Here is a 19604-nt window from a genome sequence, read left to right on the forward strand (position 1 = left end):
AGGAATAAATATGTTTGAAAGACTACATAAAAGGTTGAATGATTGACAGGTGAATGTAAATTCTGAAACAGGTAATCGTTTTCCTTCATTCATAGCTCATTTAACCGCCACGTTTTTCAGCAACATACATATACCCTTCTATCCTTAAGCAATCAAACTGAATTTTATGTTATATTAACATACAATTAGTGAATGTTTTGTCAATAACTATGACTAGACATACCATAACTAACCAAGTATCCTGCTTACCTTGAGAATATGGGATCCTTAGTTTACTTTCTATGTATTTATGCTATGGCGGCTAGAATTTTTATTTAAGTTAGTGTTAAAACGAATTCCAAAACGTGCATATCAGAACATGAAATACTTTTGGTATTTCAAATGATTTAATATTAATAAAATATTTCAGAAAGTAATTTATACTTTTCAAAATAAAAATATTTCAACATTCTTAAACTGAATTTTGTTGGACCATTTTATTATTTATAAATTTATTAACTAAAAATATGACTATTAAAAACTGAATTCCGAGCTGTTCCGAATAAATATATGTAATTAATATAAAGGAAATTTGATTTTTAAAAAATCAATTAATATAAAATTAGTGATAAGTGAATAAAATGAATGTGTAAATATATATGTATATGTAAATAGTGAATCTTAGAAATATAACAGAAAATAAATCAGAAATATTTTATACGTATATATTTGAATTTTTTAAATTAAATTTAAATTTTTAATATGAATTTTTTTGTAAGGTTATAAAGTACATTACTAATATATTTATATATAAAGATTGTCCCTTAATAAGATCGCAAATAAAAGTAAACATCCCTTATAACTTGTTATATATCTTAAATATTAAATAAAAATTAAATAAAATAAAAAAAAAGTAAAATAAATTAATTCCAATGCCTCAAATTGCGACTAAAGAGGTCTGCGATAAGCTTCGTAAGTGCATATAGACTATTTAATTTTTTTTTTATTATTAATTAGTTTAATCAGTATTTTTTATTCATCTATATATTTAATTATCCATCATATTTATTTTATTATTATATATTTCTAAAAAAAAGCTTTTTTGGTTATATATTTATGTAAATTATCTTGAAATTCTGAGAAAAACAAATAAATTCAATTTATTAGGTGTAGATTTTGTCACAAATTCGCATTCGCTAAATGTTATGTATAAATAAATAAATAATATGTTGCCAAGGAAATATTAATATATTGAACTACTCTATATTGGTGTTTATCCTATGTAACCCAAAAATATTTTCTATATACCTTTTATATATTTATAATAAATATAAACTTATAAATAAAGTTTGTTAGTGAAATTGTGTTAAGCTTACCTCATTATTACTTAATGAGGTCGCAGTACTCTATAAAAAATTTAGCAGTTAATAATTAATGACAATGCCAAAAGTTTCAACATATGTATATATAAAGAAAGTATGTAAGCGTAACTTCTTATTTTATTTTTTGTTATAAATTAATTTGTTTTTTATATAATGATTATGAATATATATACATATATAAATTTTGTAGGTATAAATATGTTGTAGATTATTTAGATAAGTATTTATACGTCTGAGTTTATTGGATCCTATATTTTATATCTTATCTGAGTATACCCTTTATGAAAATTCCCACTTTCTATAAAATAAAGGAATACACTTAAGTTGTTCAATATACAACTATAGTTCCCAAAAACTATATGGCATCCATGATCAATATTTTATGACTTAAATGTTATTTCTATCATTGACAAGTTTTTTGAAAATTATTGGTCATAATTGATAACGATTGGCTTGTAAGCTGAAAATGTGATAAACACCTTAGTAATTTACACGATTTTAAATAAACTTAATATATAATTTATATTTATAAAAAAAATTATATATATAAAAGAATATTCTAGAGAATATTAAATAATTTAATGTTTACAATACAATTTTACTAATTCTATTATATCTCGAACGTAAATGAAATAGACATTATAGGTTTCCTTCGATAATTATTATGAACTTTGTGCATAATTTGAAATTTGAATTTATTTCAATTTGAACTGTAATAATAGGTTTCCTTCGATAATTATTATGAACTTTGTGCATAATTTGAAATTTGAATTTATTTCAATTTTAACTGTAATAATACCGATGAAATTGTTATAGTACTTAAATCATAATACTATATTTTTTAGAATTATAAACATAGAGTTGTATTATATTAGACTTTTATATTAAAGGAATTTAAATAGGTAATTTAGCAACCACACTTAGGTTTTGTCAGACCTAATAAATTTTTGTATATAATAAAATCAAGAAAAATCAAAAATAAAACAAATCGATTTATAGTAATAACTATGAACGAACTATTAAATAAATACAAACTAAAACATTTTCTTGTTTTTATATATCAAATACTTTGTAAATGCCTTAAAATTAATTTATTATATTTTTTGAATTGTTTACTCCCTGGAAATAATTTGAATGTTTTGTACATGCAACTTTAATTTTTTTCACTGTGTACTGGAATTAATCATAAATATAAACAGCTGATTCATATTAAAGGCCACACTAAGAACTTGAACCTTAGGTATGCGCATGTCCTTTAAGAATAATTTGCCATTTGTTGCTGTAAATAATTGTTTCTCTCGGAAAGAATCCAAAAATAAAAAAAATGGATATTACAGCATAACAATTATGCCACCCTCACCGTCAATAGCCCACAGGGCAAATTACACTAAGAAGAACAACAAACACAAACACATATAAACCCAGCTGATTGATATTTAAATAACATTAAAGATACAAAAATGTTTACAGACAGAGCCTTTAGACATAAGAAGAGTATGAAATTGTTTGAATAACATTATTAAGCCTAATGGAGAGCGAATTTACATCTCTTTAACATTTTACACTTTTGTGTTTTCACAATTTCTGAATGTCCTTCCGCACCGTTTGAACTAAAATTGTAAACAATCCTCCCGAATGCCACATGTTGCGGCATTTAAAATTTTTTATGCCCATTATAAAAAGCGCTTACGCGGAATATCAATGGAAGCGTATCCTCGTACAAGCCACAGGGGAGTTAATAAGGATTTAGTTAAGCGGTTTATGTATGGATATGCACAAGTATTATTATTTGGCATGTCATTTATATTTGATTTCACAAAGTACACATTTAGGTATTTACATGTAATAATTTATTATTTACACAATTTGTAGTTTATATTGTCGCGTTTTTGTGGTAAATTTTTATGAGATTATGAGTCGAACCAAAAGTAATTAATTAATTTTAACGCAAAGTCTCAGGAGGCAGTTAACGAAAAGCTTTTATTCATTAAACAGAATTATAAACATTTTTTATGGAGATCTTTTTCGAACAGTAGTGAATTGCAACAACAAAATTTTATTATTTTTAATTAATTAAATTTTTGACTGACCATACGGTTGTTTTGAGTATATTGTCGAGTACCTATCATCATCATCAATGGTTTTTTGAAATAATTTATTGTTGGTACATACTTTTTTTCTGTTAAAAACAAAAATTAAATTTAAAACATTTTCTATATTATTTTTATTCAGTATAAAAGTTTAAGAATGGTACAATGATATATTAAAAGATACTTAAAATCTTTTTAATGAAATGAGCCGGAAACTTTTCAATATAATACATAAATATATAATAAGTTAAACAAAAATGTTATTTATAACGTTGTATCTCAATAATGTCATGCAATTGGCATCATTCTTCAGTATGCTTCAATAATCTATACATTCTATTATTTACTTAAGAATAATTTAAATACTTAAAGTCTTTTTAATAAAATTGGCCGGACAGCTTCTTAATATAATATACATATATAATATATATAATATAGTATATATAATATAATATAATATAATATAATATAATATAATATAATATAATATAATATAATATAATATAATATAATATAATATAATATAATATCCGAAAGATGAAGAAAAATATATTTTTAAAGTTGGATGTCAATAATATCATGCAATTGATATCATTCCTTTAATAATCTATACATTCTATTATTTACTCAGTAGAATACTTTAGCACTTTAGATACTTAAAGTATTTTCAAAAAAATGAACCGGACAGCTTTTCAATATATATATATATATAATATCCAAAAGTTAAACAAATATATTTTTTAAGTTGTAGAATACTTCAGCATTTTAGATACTTAAAGTATTTTAAATAAAAAGAGCCGGGCAGATTTTCAATATATATAATATCCAAAAGTTAAACAAAATAATATTTTTAAAATTGTATCTTAATAATGTCAATTGACATCATTGTTCAGTATGCTTTCATAATCCATACATTTCATTATTTATTTATACAATAAACTATGAATTGCAATATGCAGTATAGTGGCACTGTATTTTATTAATTCAATTTGTCATTGCTTATAAGTACATATTTTATATGCATATAACTTATTTACAATCTGTTCTAAAGAAATACATAAATAAATTCTTTTCACAACTTCGAAATGACAGGAAAACTAAGCTTTTAAACTAACTATTATATTCTACTTATGTTGTCTGTTGCCTTGAAAGTATGTTTATTTAAAACTCTACAATTTATTCGTCAGATCAGGTACTTGGGATCTTTCAAGTTTTCTTATAGTTAAACTGTTATCTTTAAATGTTGAAATTTTTGTGTTAATTTTTATTAGAAGCATAGAATTGAGCATTAACTATAGTTCGCAGTGAATTTTTTCTGCAAATATTCAAAAACTTCAGTACTATAATTAGTTGCGTCCCTCTTTATTGCTTACCATACGGCCATACAAGCTTTGTAATTGCGCACTTTATTTTCTAGACTGGTTCGGAATTTGTGACTTAACTGTCAGTGCATTCGTTTCGTTTTTAAATTTTAAATTCTTTCATGACAGTCTACGATATAGGTGCATACCGATAAAATTTTCCGAGGTTTTTTGAGGAACTGTCGAATGAAACTTTATGGCTACATCAATGATTTTGACTTTATCTTTAAATTCAAAATTATGCAAATTAAAATATTTTTCTAGACCGTGAAACGCCCTTGATATTAAAGTTACTAAAACCGACATTTGAGGGTGTGCTTTTATATTTTAGTATTGAAACTAGGTTTCAATTATTTAACCAGGTGATTTTAAATTATAGATCCAAAGAAGTTTTTAAAGTTGATAAACTTAATTCTGTAATAACATTTTGATATACTGAGTTCATCAAAGATCACAACACCAGGGATAATACTGTATGGTCATCCATAAACACTAATATGGAACGTAAATACCACCGATTATGCGTATTTGTATAAAACAAAACGGAAATAAAATGATAAACAAACCATATTTGCTGCTAGAGTATCTCAAGCATTTCCGAATATTTGAAAATTTCAATCTCTATATTCGAATTATAGAATACTTAAACTGCTCAAATAGTGTAATGCTAGTAGCATTTTAAAACACCAGTATAAGTGCATTGGATCAGTTACCTACGATATTTTAAATATGTTACCAATCTAAAGAAAAATTTCTTTAAAAATTATTTAAGGCATATATTTTACAAAAAATCACTCGATCGTCAATGACGATTAGTGCTGATGTAATAATCATTTCTGGAATCAATGAAATCAATTGGTTAATGTTGATAACCAATTAAAAAAAGCATTAAATTCTTCTTACCAAAAACAAATAATATTAATGTAGAAACAAGAATGACCCCAAACAGAAAGTTAAATAACTGTAATAATAATTATAGTTACTATTATGATAATTTTATCTAGTTAAACTATACTTATAAGATTATTTAATACGTAATACTAAATGTCTTTACTTACTTCTTGTTTAGCAAACAAAAATTAATATTAAAAACAACATTCTTTTATATTTCTTTTTTTTAATTTTTTTTTTATTATCTTATGAAAACTTTTGTACTATTAACAAAAATGTTGAGGGATGAAATGTGACGAAACAGTACTATCTTAACTGAATTATCTTTAAAGACCGAAGCACGTTTCAGTTTACTTTATTAAATTTAATAAATCTCGCCACTATCAAAAACTGACATAAATTAATTAAAACGTAAAAATAACAAACATATTTTCTACGTGCACATGTTCTAAAATAACCCTAACCTGTACTCGTATACATAACTAAAACATTCTTATCTAAAAAGATATCAACACAAAATTGTATGTGCTTTCACATCATATCTATCACTTTCAGCTTTTAGATATACAATCCATCAACTACTTATTTGATTGGTATACTTAATTTCTGGAGTACCTTGTTATGATTTAGAACTGTTTCAGATTTCCTGCAAATTATTTGGAATAGTTATAAATTAACTTTATAAGTTTTATCCCTTAAGGTGTAATAAAAATAATATTTTGAAATTGGTCTTAGTCTAAATCTGTTCTTCCAGCCTAGCATCATTCCAATCAAATGTAATAACGATTTAAAATAGTATTAAATAATAGTTTTTTGTTCTTTGTATAAAAATGCACATATATACTGTACTTTTAACCCGATTTATTGTGAAATGTTTGGTTATAACATTATTTAATATTATAATATTTATAATATATGATATGATATGATGGTATGAGGGGTGTAAAAAATGATATCAAAGTAAAGATCTCACAATGATCTATGTACCAACTTTATAAATGGTACAGATACTGAACATTAGTCGAAAAGAAATTGAAGAAGACTCAATATCTGGATGTCCTAATACATCTTTCAATGATGTTAAAGTGGAAAACATTAAACGAATTGTGTGCTCTAATGGAAGAATTACTATTAGAAAGATTGTTGAAATATGATGTTAAAGTGGAAAACATTAAACGAATTGTGTGCTCTAATGGAAGAATTACTATTAGAAAGATTGTTGAAATATTAGGAAAAGCATATGACTTATGCTAAGCAATATTAATGATTGTTTTAAATATAAAATGGTTGACAGCATAATTTATTCCACCCTACTTTTAAAACATATATATATATATATTACATATACATATATATATTATATTTATATTTCACAAGCCTAACAAGACGCCTAAAAGATACCGTAATTCAACAATAAATGAAATACAAACAAAATTGTAGATCATACCTACAAACTTACCGGTTTGTAAATAATTACATTTAAGAACAAATTTTTCTTTTTTGAAAAATATTGGTGTCTTTCTGTCAAAACTCATTGAATACTTTAACGGTTCTTGTAAAACATATTGAATATCTTTTCGACCCACAGTACATTTCAAATTAAGAAACACTGATGTAGATCTTGATAGCCTAAAATTTGAACAAAAACAAAAAAAATTAAAACCTTGTGATTTCTAATGCTTTGAATATCTATGGACGGTGTTAATTGTTAAATAGAAAATATGCTTATTGTATTAACTTATGAAATAAAAACTTATAATTTAAGCCTTATATCAATAATAATAAGGCAAGAGGCTATTTAAATTAGTTCCCCCTACTGTTATTATTATTCTAGTAGTTTATATTTCTTCTAACATATATAACGCAATTTCTTTAAAAACGGAAAAGCTGAAATTTATTATATTACCTCATACCCAAAATGTTTGCCCTCTTCATGTAAAATAAACACCAGTATGATGAAGTGGTTATAGTGGAATTGTCGAAATCATATCACAAGTTTTTATCTCATAAATTTAGGTATATGCTTGTGTATAATGCATGCTTTCGTATTCACCTTAACGTTTAAAATTTTATTATATTTAAGGTTAATACTGTTTTGGTTACTTCCCAAAGAGAAATGTTAGAAGTTTTCTTTCAGTGCTTAGAGAGAAGCTCTCAGTTTTTGAAATATATTTTGGGAATTTTATTCATATAATTTTTTTATTTTCGGTATATTGTCTAAATGCCTTTTGGCTACACCAACAAAAAATTTATTCGTTTGTTCGAGCTTTACATTCGTAGCATTTCGTCTACGGAGTGTGTACCATAAATTTATATACAAACTGAATCTATGTGAACGTACTATTGTAGCGGCAAGGACTTTTCCTCTGTGTCATTCACGCTGAAGTTTTGTTGGTGTACGGTCGATTTTCATTCACTCACTCAACATTGACACAGTTCGGTTTATGCTCTTAGCGTTATCACAGTTATGTAGTGACGGTGCTCCTGTAAGCACCAGTTTTGTCAGTTTCGGATAGAGTTTCTTATCAACTTTCGAATGTGTTAAGCTTTAAACGTGTTTCAAAAATTTTTCATATAACTTTGAGATGACTTCAATTTGATTTGTTATTTTGTTTTAATTTTCTATACTCTGCGCGAGATTTATTGGTTTTTCTTTTGTAAAAATTCAAATTATTTTCTGTATACCACGTACCTTCAATGTACTCGTACACAAAGTATCTAAAGCAATAGGGTTAACCGGAAATGTGCGGCCGTTATTAGTCAATTTTTAATCATAAATTTTACATTCATCTGAAGCGTGTTGATTTCTGTTGATTAGTTCATATGGTTGCAATTTTAATTGGCTCATTAAAGTTATGTGCGGTTGCAGATGTGTGAAATTTCAGATTGTGTCTGTAAATATCAAATAATTTAATTAAAAATTGATGTACACCATTTGGAATTTGTTACAAATAAAGCTTCAAAATGATGGATTGGGGCATAAGACGTAAGTGCATATACAACGCTATAAGTTAATTTTTTTATGTTGATTAAAAAAGTTATTAAAACTCGCTTAATGTTCAGTAATTTTTTATAGTAAAATAAATTTATATTTTTGTAGATACTTTTTTTATTTTCTCCGATTCGTTTACATTTTTTTATTATAGTCTCAAACCCAATTTTATTATTAAGTAATAAAATAAATCTCTGTAGTATTTTCTTATTTGAAATATATTATATTTAATAATTTTATTATACTATTTTCATAGCTGAGAATGTAAACTAATTAACAAAGTTCAATCAAAGTGAACAAAAATGTATATTTATTAAGATGTGCATGCTATAAAATATATAAGAAAAGAAATCAGTAGCAAATTTTAATTTTTTTAACATGATTTAAATACACAACTTATGTTAATGTTTTTTTTTTCACCTGAAACAAAGAATGAGGATTGGAAATAATAATATTTAGCAATATTTATTCATTTCATTTTTTATTTACATAGAGACAAGTGAATGCCTTCTATCAGACATATAAAAAGATTTTAAATTAAATATAACTTGCAATTTTGATTCAAAATTAAATAAAGCAATAAATAAGTGCTGTTATACATCATTTTACAATATGTTAAAGCAAGTTAGATACTAGTTAGGTATAATAAATAATAATTGTATGATAAGTGTCAACCAAACTTTTGATATATCTTTTCGCGAATATCCTTGTATTTTTGTTCTAGTTTTTATTCTTATCGATTCTTTTACATATGCTATTTTTACTATTCTATTAAAGTACATACTATACTTATCCCTCATTTGGCTTTTTATTTAAATGAATTTTGTTATCTCATCCACTCTATTTTATTATTATTTTTTTAAATCTATCTTGTCAAATAAATAAGATATAAATAATATCTTGTCAAATGATCTAGTGTAAGATTAAAACTCTTATACTTATAGATTTTAATCTAAACAGTGTTTCTCTGTGCTCCGTATTATAAAGTGATTATTTTTTTTTTATGTAGATTTTTTAAATTGATGTCGATCATAAGTGATCAGTTCACCAATTTGGCTTAATATTCAATCAATTTTTATAATTCATGAAAAATATAATTTAATTGATATTATGCTTTTAATAAAAATTTTTTTATTTATATGATAAATTTTTTGAAAATAAATAAGTATATGATAATATTTTTATAATACATAATTTATGGAAAAGTACAAAGCATAAAACAAACATGAGAACGATCTATGTTTCGTATATTAAGGATTCTTTCCTTTAACGTTTGAATAAATAAATAATAATTACTACATATCTTTGAGGACAATATTTGTGAAACAGGTTATCTATCTAAATATTACGGGTATTTATGGTGTTTAGGTTTATTTTATGTAGTATATAATTGACACAGGTCAGCATCTTATGTGAACCACAGCGGGGCTCATATACATATTATAATTAAAACACAGAATCAACAGAAAGACATTTCTTAATACAGACTATCAGAGTAATGCTTTTCTCTGCATTGCATTCCTAAAGATAATTTCTTCTTCTATTGCATGGGACTGCTCGTATGCTTATTCTAGTATAAAGGGTTAGAATTTAAAGTATTTGTTAATATAGTAGATGACATATAAGTAAATAATTAAAAAATTATGACAATAATTTTCAAGAACGTAAAACAGTTGATTTAAAGCCAATATTTGATATATTCAAATAATTTAAATATATTATTTTACTAAAAAATAAAATAAAGTGAGAGTTAAATTAATTTTTCGAATAAAGAATGAAATAAATTGAGTAAAAACTACTACGTTTTAGCGTTTTTTTCTTATAGCAATCACGTTTTTTTACAATTTTAAAATTAACCAAATACTATGTAGAACAAATATAAAGAATTTATCTTAAGAAATGTTGTATACATTTTTTTACATAAACGTACCTATAAAGAGAAAAGCACAACTGAATTAAACACATAAAATACATAAATTATTTTATGAATGTTTATTTATTATAATTAGATATAAATTTGTTGATAGTTGCTGTGTAATATTTTTCTAGTTTAGAGTTAGAAGAATGTATTTGAACTTCGAAAATATTGCTAAAAACCATAGCTTTCATTCGTTTTCTGGTATCAATTTTTAATATCTCCTATTTTTATAAAATTATCTCATATAAATTTGAAAGGATTTGCATGGAAATTGATATTTATTTTCCACATTTTTTGAGTTAATATTTAGATATCCCTATATTAAATATTGATAACTTTTTTTAACGAATAATAATTTTTTTTCAGTTTCAATAGAATTTTATTTATTTTTTTTTTTTGTTTAAAGTAGAACTCATTTCTTTATACATTATATAAACTATTTGAATGCATTTCTATTAATAAATTAACAGACTATCGTACTCCATTTCTTTCTTCATTGGCTTCGTCTTAATAATTCCTATGTATTTCTTAACATTTTTAAATATTTTTACAAAAAACTGAGCTTACTAAGGTTAAAATGAAAATAAAATAAAAAATATTTTAGTGAGAAAGGCCGTGACGTATGAGTGATATTTATTTATAGATTTTATTATTATTATAAAATATATTATAAGAACTCTTTAAGTTTAAACGAAAAATACTGATAATTGTTTGTATATTAGATATTGAGTTGAATATACCCGCATACGTCATACTTGCAAAAGTGTGGACTTTTGAAGGACTTTAAAAAAATTTCTTTTTAATGTATTTAGATACATCGCGTGTTTTATACATATAAATTATATACTGTTTTTTATTTATGAAATAAATTCCATGTAAATACTTAAAAAAATTTTTGTTAAGTAGGTGGAAAAAGAACAGTGTTTTATGGTATTAAAATGTAACAAATATGCCTTTTAAATACTCCTACAGAATATTTTCAAAATAATTAATAAATAAATATTATAAAAACAGGACGTTGTCTATTAAATGAAACGGCATCAAATTTCAATATAAAATTACTATATTAATTAATATATTAAACTCTTACCTTTTGTTGGAAGAGTTTAATATAAAAAATAAATTTTATCTAATATATATTAATTTAAGCATTTAATATTTATAATTGTAATATAGCAGTATTTTAGCGCTAAACAATTCGATAAAAATAATAATAAATAATAAACTAGAAATCTTGCAAAAGTCTATTGTAGTGGTTGGAACTGCAGTCTACATCTGCGGGAAAAATGGTTCGAAAATTTAAGTCTCAAATGGAACCGTATATGTGCTCCTATAAAACATAAATGTCTGCTCATCTCAACATTTCGAAAACAACCGTATAACGAACATAACAAAAGAGACCACAAAGCTTAGCTTAGAAGCCTTATAAATTCCAGAAACTCAAGATTTAACCAGTCAAACTAACTCATTTCAAATAATATCATCTCTGATTAGATCGATTGAAAAAATCATGTTCTTTGATACCGAAAATTCAAATCAAATTGTTGAATTCATAAACAAATAAAATAATTGGATTTACTTATCAAAATCATATGAATTTTAGGCATTGGAGTGGTCACAATAGTTGGTTTGGATGGTTGTATAAGTGAATGTTCATTCACAGTTAATGTTTTCGTGTCAAAGTTAATATGTTTGTAAGTATCTATTGTAGACGTAGATAACCAAACACTTTAGTATGAGGCAATGGTTGAAAAACGACGTTCCACAATTCTTTCGAAAGTATAAGGTTCTCCATGGCGACTACATGGAAGTCCGCTCTCTCTATTAATGTGAAACATTTTGCAAGCAAAATTTAGTGCTAATTAATACCAGAGTATTAAAGTTCTCAAGAAAATCCATTTCTGTGAATCCATTAAAACTTTGCAGATTATTACCCGAACATAGCGGTCGTAGCAAAAGTTCAGAATGAATTTGAGAATATTTTCAACAATTTTTTTTCGTGTGTTGAAAAAATTCAGTACCTATAGAATAAAAAATATAAAGTAACAGTATATTGATCCACTAATTATATATTGAAATAAAGTTATTAAATATTTTTTTTGTTTATTTATTATATTTAATTACAAAATATAAAATATTATAACCAAGAAAGGAAAAACGAGTAATAGTTGCCCGGCCCTTCAGCTCGAATATTACAAATTAAATTTTATTGAATAGATTACAGGCATTATTATATTTATATATCATAAAAAGTATATTTTTAACGGTAATTGTTTATTAATAACTTGGTAGATAAGATGTTTAAAAAAAATATATTACTACGAATAGAATCAAAAGAAAGGCAATCGTTAAGTATATCATCTATGAATGGTGTGCTATTACAACAGTTTGATGGCTGATCGCCACTCAAAAGGTGTTTACGAAAAAGCTTAGAATGTCCCATACACAATTGACCCATATGATTTTAATTTTATTTGAAAAACGTATGCAGTTATTTCTGATAGCGCATTATCAAGTAAATTTTAATTAGTAATTAAACATTTTATTTGTTTTATTCATTTATACATTAACTTTAATGTTTGATAAATAAAGATTTTTAAATATTATTTTTTTTTTATAATAATTGATTAAAGTTTTCATCCTTTTCAGATATACTTTTATTTTTTGTTGAAATATTGAATTTTTTCACTCCTTAAGTTATTTTCAATATAAAACAAATCGACAATTACAATCTTCTGATAAAATATACAAAAAAATCCTTGCAATGACCTTTGACTACAATTTATCATTGATAAATTAAATTTTCGTTCAATCCATCAATTTTGATTTGTTGTTTTTTTTTTCTTGTACGTATATGTTTTTATGTGTTGCACTAAAATAAATCTTTTGTTATGGTTATTATACCGTAATTGATCATTATTATCTTCATGACAGAAACATATTTATTTCCTTAAAGCGTTCGGTCATCTATGTCTTTTAATCTAACCCATACAAATATTTATACAAGAAATGTCACCACTGCCATCGGTAATTACTAGTAATTTGGTTTATTAGTCTTCCAACAGTTGAAATGTTTGCTACGAATAAATTACTTTGAAAATTAATTTACGAGTACAGTTTCGCTTCAGTGAATTTCACTTATATTTACTATAGCAAAATTCAATGGTACAGATATTTTATTTAAAAATATTTTTTTAAAAAAATTTTAAAGCAATTATAATGTTCTTATTATGATTTTGTATATGATTTTGTATATCTATTTTTCACTTTTATGCAAGTAAACTATAAGCATCTCAAAAGCTGGAGATGCAGTTACAAATGTGTTACTTAAAATTTATTTTTTAAGTACACCATGAGTTGGGTCACTTAAAATCAAATTCAATTGCTCAATTTTGGATAAAGATTTTCAACTTTTCTAAAGATGCATAACTACATTTCATAAACACTTTTAAGGTGTTATGAACTTAATTTGTTAGCAAGTTTCATACCCAGATTTTGTTAATAATTATTTAATACCACCAGCTATTACTTTTGTTTTAAAGCATTTAATACATTACCTAATTATATAACTATAAGTATATTATTTTATGTGCAAACTAGAACTATAGTCATTTATTAGTTCTTATTGAGTACGATTAGTACAATATTGAAAGAAATAGCATCTCTTAATTATTCAAATATTTTCATATATAGTTAATAATAAAACTTACTGCAAATAGGTGATTATCATTCACATGACAAACAATTTTTCACGGTGAAGTCCGAATCTTAATCTATAAAGGTAATTAAAAATGAAAAAAAAATGCAATTATATTGTTTTCAATTCTTCTGATGGGAGCCATGGAAACTATACTATCAAAAACGCTTAACATAACTTCGATCTTCTTTTGGTTAACACTTCACTTTAAAGAATAATGCCATATTTACTATCAAATTTTAGCTCAACATTCATGAATTATGCAAGAACTTACTAACAAATATTCTATATTCTTCTAAATATAATTTTAATTACCAAACATACAATACCTAATCCCTATAAGTCAAGGTTAGTATGTTATACTATTTGATGGTGAAAGGTTTTTCGATATTGAAATGAATAGCTCAGGACTAAAAATTAAATATAAAAGTGGTATAAATAAATTGATACTGAAATCGATTAATAGTCAAACTCCACAATATTAAAAAATTTCTATTTAATATCTTTTCTCTAACAGTTGTTTGAAAATACTGTAACAACCACTATTTTAGCTCTACCAACAAAAAGTTGTTTAATAATTTATAACTCATCTAACAGACATAATTGTTATACTTCAATAAAGATAACATTTTGACATAAAATTGTTAAATTTGGTGTCGGTTTTAATATCGACAATATTCTCGCTGTATAAAACTGTTTTTCCTGAATCACTCATATAGGAACTACATATATAGATCAGACTTGAAAATAATGATTGAAAAGATAACCGGTTACAAACTTCTAAGAAAAAAGCATAAGATGCGGTTAGGACTTTCGACAACTGACGAATAGAGACTTTGTATGGAAGACACATATTCCTTATATATTCTTGAGGAATGTGCTGCTTTATACAATAAAGGAGAAGAATTTTCCATAAAGAGTTGATTTACAAATGAAAATAGTCAGACATCGATCTACAAAAAATTAAAACTTTACTCATTACAGCTAAAGAGAGAAATATCCTTCGGTGATACGAGTATGGTTAGGGCAAGATACAATACTTTATCAATGGACACAATGTCACGAACACTGCTATTGTTATTAATCTTACGAAATAATTTGTTTTGTATTATCTTAGGTGTAAAGTGTTTAGAACGTTTCGTGTTTATAACCTAACTTTATTAACTACAGGGAAACAATGCTACCAACCTTCGGAAAAAAAGTATTCATTAATATCTTGTGCGTGGCTACACATTCCAGGTTTATAACACAAATGGGTTTTTAATTATTAACAAACCACTAAAATTTTACACTTTAAAATGAAATAATTACATGCTGTCAACCTTAAAATAATTTATTCCTTAATTCCTGACCATGATTTAATGATTTGTTGAGAATTAGCAGCTATTGCTTTATTGCACACACGGTATTAGACCAATATTTAAGCCACGATAATTTTTGCATAAACAATTAGAAGTGATAAATATGTTTCCACCGTTTTTTGGGACATTTTTAAACACAATTTTCTTTATTGATAATTAATTTTCAAGTTTAATAAATTAAAAAATTATATTGACTTCTTGGAAAAAAATCACCCGTATCTTTAAGCAACAAATTAATAATATACAAGCAAAGCTTAACGCCGGTGTGCGCCAAATCGTCCATTCAAATTATTCAAAATTTCCAAAACGAAGTCCTAAGATATCTAGTCAATACTCCGTAGTTCGATAGGAATACTGACCTCCATTGGGAGTTGAAGATCGAATCTGTAGATGCAGTAATTCAAAAATTTGCGGTAAAACACCAAAAACGGTTACAACAGCATCCAAACGAGACTGCCCAACCATCTCTGTATTACATTCGACCTGCTGGGGACGCTTAAACGAATTAAGCCTTCAGATCTACTAAATTAGCACTAAGCCTTTAGCAACTGAACATTGATAGTTCTCTGCACTTGTACTAGTCGTAGTCAAACGAAACATATATCTATTTTATTATTCGTATTGTCTTTCAAATAATAAAAATAAACAAATAGTTTAACAAACTCTAATTAATAAGTTTATTTAGGCCATTATTATTTATGAAATTTTTTCATTTTTCCAGGTAGCTTTATAATTCCATTAGTATAGAACTTTAGTGGTTTTTTCGGCGAAAAACTTGGTCAATTGGATAAATTTGGACAATTTTTAACCAATAAGAAAATTTTGCAGAAACGCAAACAAATGGTAGTCAAATAGTTCGAGGTCCAGACTATACGGTGGATGTATTTAAAGTGTACAAACTAGTTCCATCAATTTATTCTGAGTCATCAATGATGTGTGCGCTCTGGCATTTTCATGATGGACAATGTAAACAGGCTGCAGCAGCTGATAATAGACTGTTCCCTTCCAATCCCAATTAACACTCAATATAACCTTATTTACCATCAATTTAGACTTTGAATTTGTTATGAAGAGTCACCAGCATTGAATCATGATCGCTTGCCTTGAATATTATAGTATTTATTCCATTTTTTATTTTATGTTTCGATTTTGTTGAATTTCACTGATGTTAATATAGTCAATCACATTTCTTTGCGTTAAATCAAGTGATACTCAAGTACGGTACGCCTTTGCGTAGTATGTTGTTTTTGAGTGTTTTCAAAAGTGATATAATGTTAGAAATAAACCCATTTTCAGTTTTTAGCATCTGTAGAACCTATTAATATTATATATATTAGTTCCCGTAGATCCTAAGGGTCACAATTAGATTCTTCCATTCCACTATGTTGGATGCAATCGCCTTCACTTCGGACCAGGTTTTTTTAGTCCTAGCAGCTTCGAGACGAAATTGCCTGCGTTATGTACGCGACGGCTGTCGTCTTCGTCGGTTTCTCTGCGGATTCCAGACTACGGCTGTGCGGGTAATATCGTCTTGAGGCTTTTGTAATGTGTAGTCTAACCAGCTTAACTTGCGCATGGATATCTCTTGAGAACCTTCTTCTTGGTTTGCCGCTTCTGAGATGTTATTCGATATAGTTTCGGTCAAAATATATCGACGCTGATATTGATTGGACAATCTCTTCCACGACTTGCGCCCATACAACATCGTCGATTTGACGCTGGAGTTACAAATATTAAATTTTGTCCGAGTAGAGAGGTTACGAGACTGCGATACTACTTTAAATCGCACATAAGCTTGTATCTTGTTTTTTGGATGCGATTAGCGACGGCCGCACTATTAATATAATATAAATATATAAATCATTTGTAATTACGAAATCATTTAGATTATTCTAGCATTTGACCTTAATTTCAAACAAATTAACTTTTAATTTGACCTATTACATAAATTTTCATTTTCAAAAGTATCTATTTCATAAATTTTGAAAACTTTGAAAGTCAAAATGTCATAGGTCAGTTTCTAAACTAAACCAAATTCAGTGTGGTAATGCTCCAATTAAGCACGAATTAAATTGCTTATATTTCTATCAATATTTATTTACACAAATGTTAAATTTTGATTTCTATTTATTTTAGCAATTTATCGCATAATTTGCTTTTATATTAAAAACAAACAGTTTTTGTGCAATTTAATGCCAATTTATCGCCTCGGTTTATATTGTTGGCTATACAAACAAGCAGTCGTACTGCACATAATTCTCAATATAATTCAAAGATTTCAGTAAAGCTCATTGATAATAGACCAAAAATGTATGAAAATAAATATCCTTGTGTTTTTTTCACCTACATTCGACTGGGCCATTGAAAACGAAATGCCAACGGCAGTGTTCCACTAACACCTCTCAGAGACGCTCGCTGTCAATTTGTCGTCATCATTATTCTCGTTATCCTTTCAGTTACACTTTTGTTTATATTACTTATTTATTTATATTTTTTTCTTCAAGTTTTTGATTGTAGTTTGTCCAATTTTCCTTCTTCAGTTTTTTTCTTACTGTGTATTTTCTTTCCTCCCACAACTTCCAACATGCATTGAACATTTGACATTTAAGTGCGCTTTGCTTACAGTAAAGCAACTGACAAAGTGTTATTGTCTGTTATTGTCATCAATGGACCAACCAAAAGTGATGACATTGAAAGTGAAAAGCTTGTGGAACACAACATTTGATTTGGTCCTTTTCTTTTTTTTGGTGAACATGTTAGACTTAACCGGAAACGATTACAATTCAAAATTTTGTGCTTTTGATTAAAGTACAAAAAGATGAGATTGTATTATATTGGAAGAATTGTTATTTGATGGGTCAAAATGAGAGATAAATAGGTGATGCATAGAACATAGAACTTAAGTATGTAGTTAAAGGTGATAAATTAACAATATTACTAAGTAATACAACTCTGAACAAACTTATGGTTATTATCATATTTTATAGGAGGGACTAGAGAATACTGATACCTGTCAATTAGTTCATTTTATGGACTAACCATTTTTGTGTTTATGTTTGTGTTGAAAAAAGTAATTAAAAAATAATATTACACAAACCAAGAAACTAGTTTATGTACACGAATATTCAATCTGGGAAATACCTTCGAAAGGAATATATACCTTGTTTGATATAGAAAAAACTGTATATCTTATATTATTCCTAAAATAATGCTTAACGAATAAATAAACTACAATCAATGTCTAGAGTAGCTGATTAATCATCTATGTTTGAATTATGTGTTATATAGTGGCCATCAACTGTAGCTTAATTGGGCACAATACTGGAGAAATATATTCCCTCAGCTTTATTTTTCACATTTTTACCTATAGCAGTTTAATAGTGTGTTGAAAATAATGATTTTTGCAAATCATAACTAATCTGTTATGTAGTTATTTTATATGGCGTCGAAAGAATAAGGACTTTGTTTAAGATTTGATGGTTTTAAATTGAACAAAAAAAAAATTTATTTGAAGTAACTAAGAAAATGCATTATTAAATAAAGAAAAAGTTTTTGTCAATGTACCACAAACGATGGCTTTTATAGCAATCTTTATTTATAGTATTATCTATTATGAAACTAGGTTCACTCTTGAAAATGAAAACATGATATTCTAAGTCCACTTGTGAAAATGAAAACATGATATTGCTATAGCCTCATTGAAATAGTTTATCAACTACCAAGTAATTCTAGAGATTTTTTAAAATTCATTCAATACCGAAATTCACATTAAAACTCAAATTCCGCAAAACCGCAGTTCACATTTCCAAATACCTATTTGGTTTTATTAAAGAGCGAACACTGTTATCACACAACATTTATATATGAATTAATTTGAAAATAAAATATTTATAACTGCCTTTAATGTAGCTTAGACTCTTAATTGTAAGAAAA

The 19604-nt window shown here is 26.0% G+C and overlaps 2 protein-coding genes across 8 annotated transcripts in view; one reads left to right on the forward strand and one right to left on the reverse strand.

Moving 5' to 3' along the window:
* LOC119675774 (octopamine receptor-like) overlaps positions 1–19604 on the reverse strand; it is an 82059-nt gene that overhangs the window by 40098 nt on the left and 22357 nt on the right. The window lies entirely within an intron of this gene.
* Positions 1–19604, forward strand: part of LOC119680958 (afadin) — a 100298-nt gene that overhangs the window by 3240 nt on the left and 77454 nt on the right. The window lies entirely within an intron of this gene.

Source organism: Teleopsis dalmanni, chromosome 2, assembly GCF_002237135.1.
Source record: "Teleopsis dalmanni isolate 2A chromosome 2, ASM223713v2, whole genome shotgun sequence".
In the NCBI taxonomy this organism is placed as follows: Eukaryota; Metazoa; Arthropoda; class Insecta; order Diptera; family Diopsidae; genus Teleopsis; species Teleopsis dalmanni.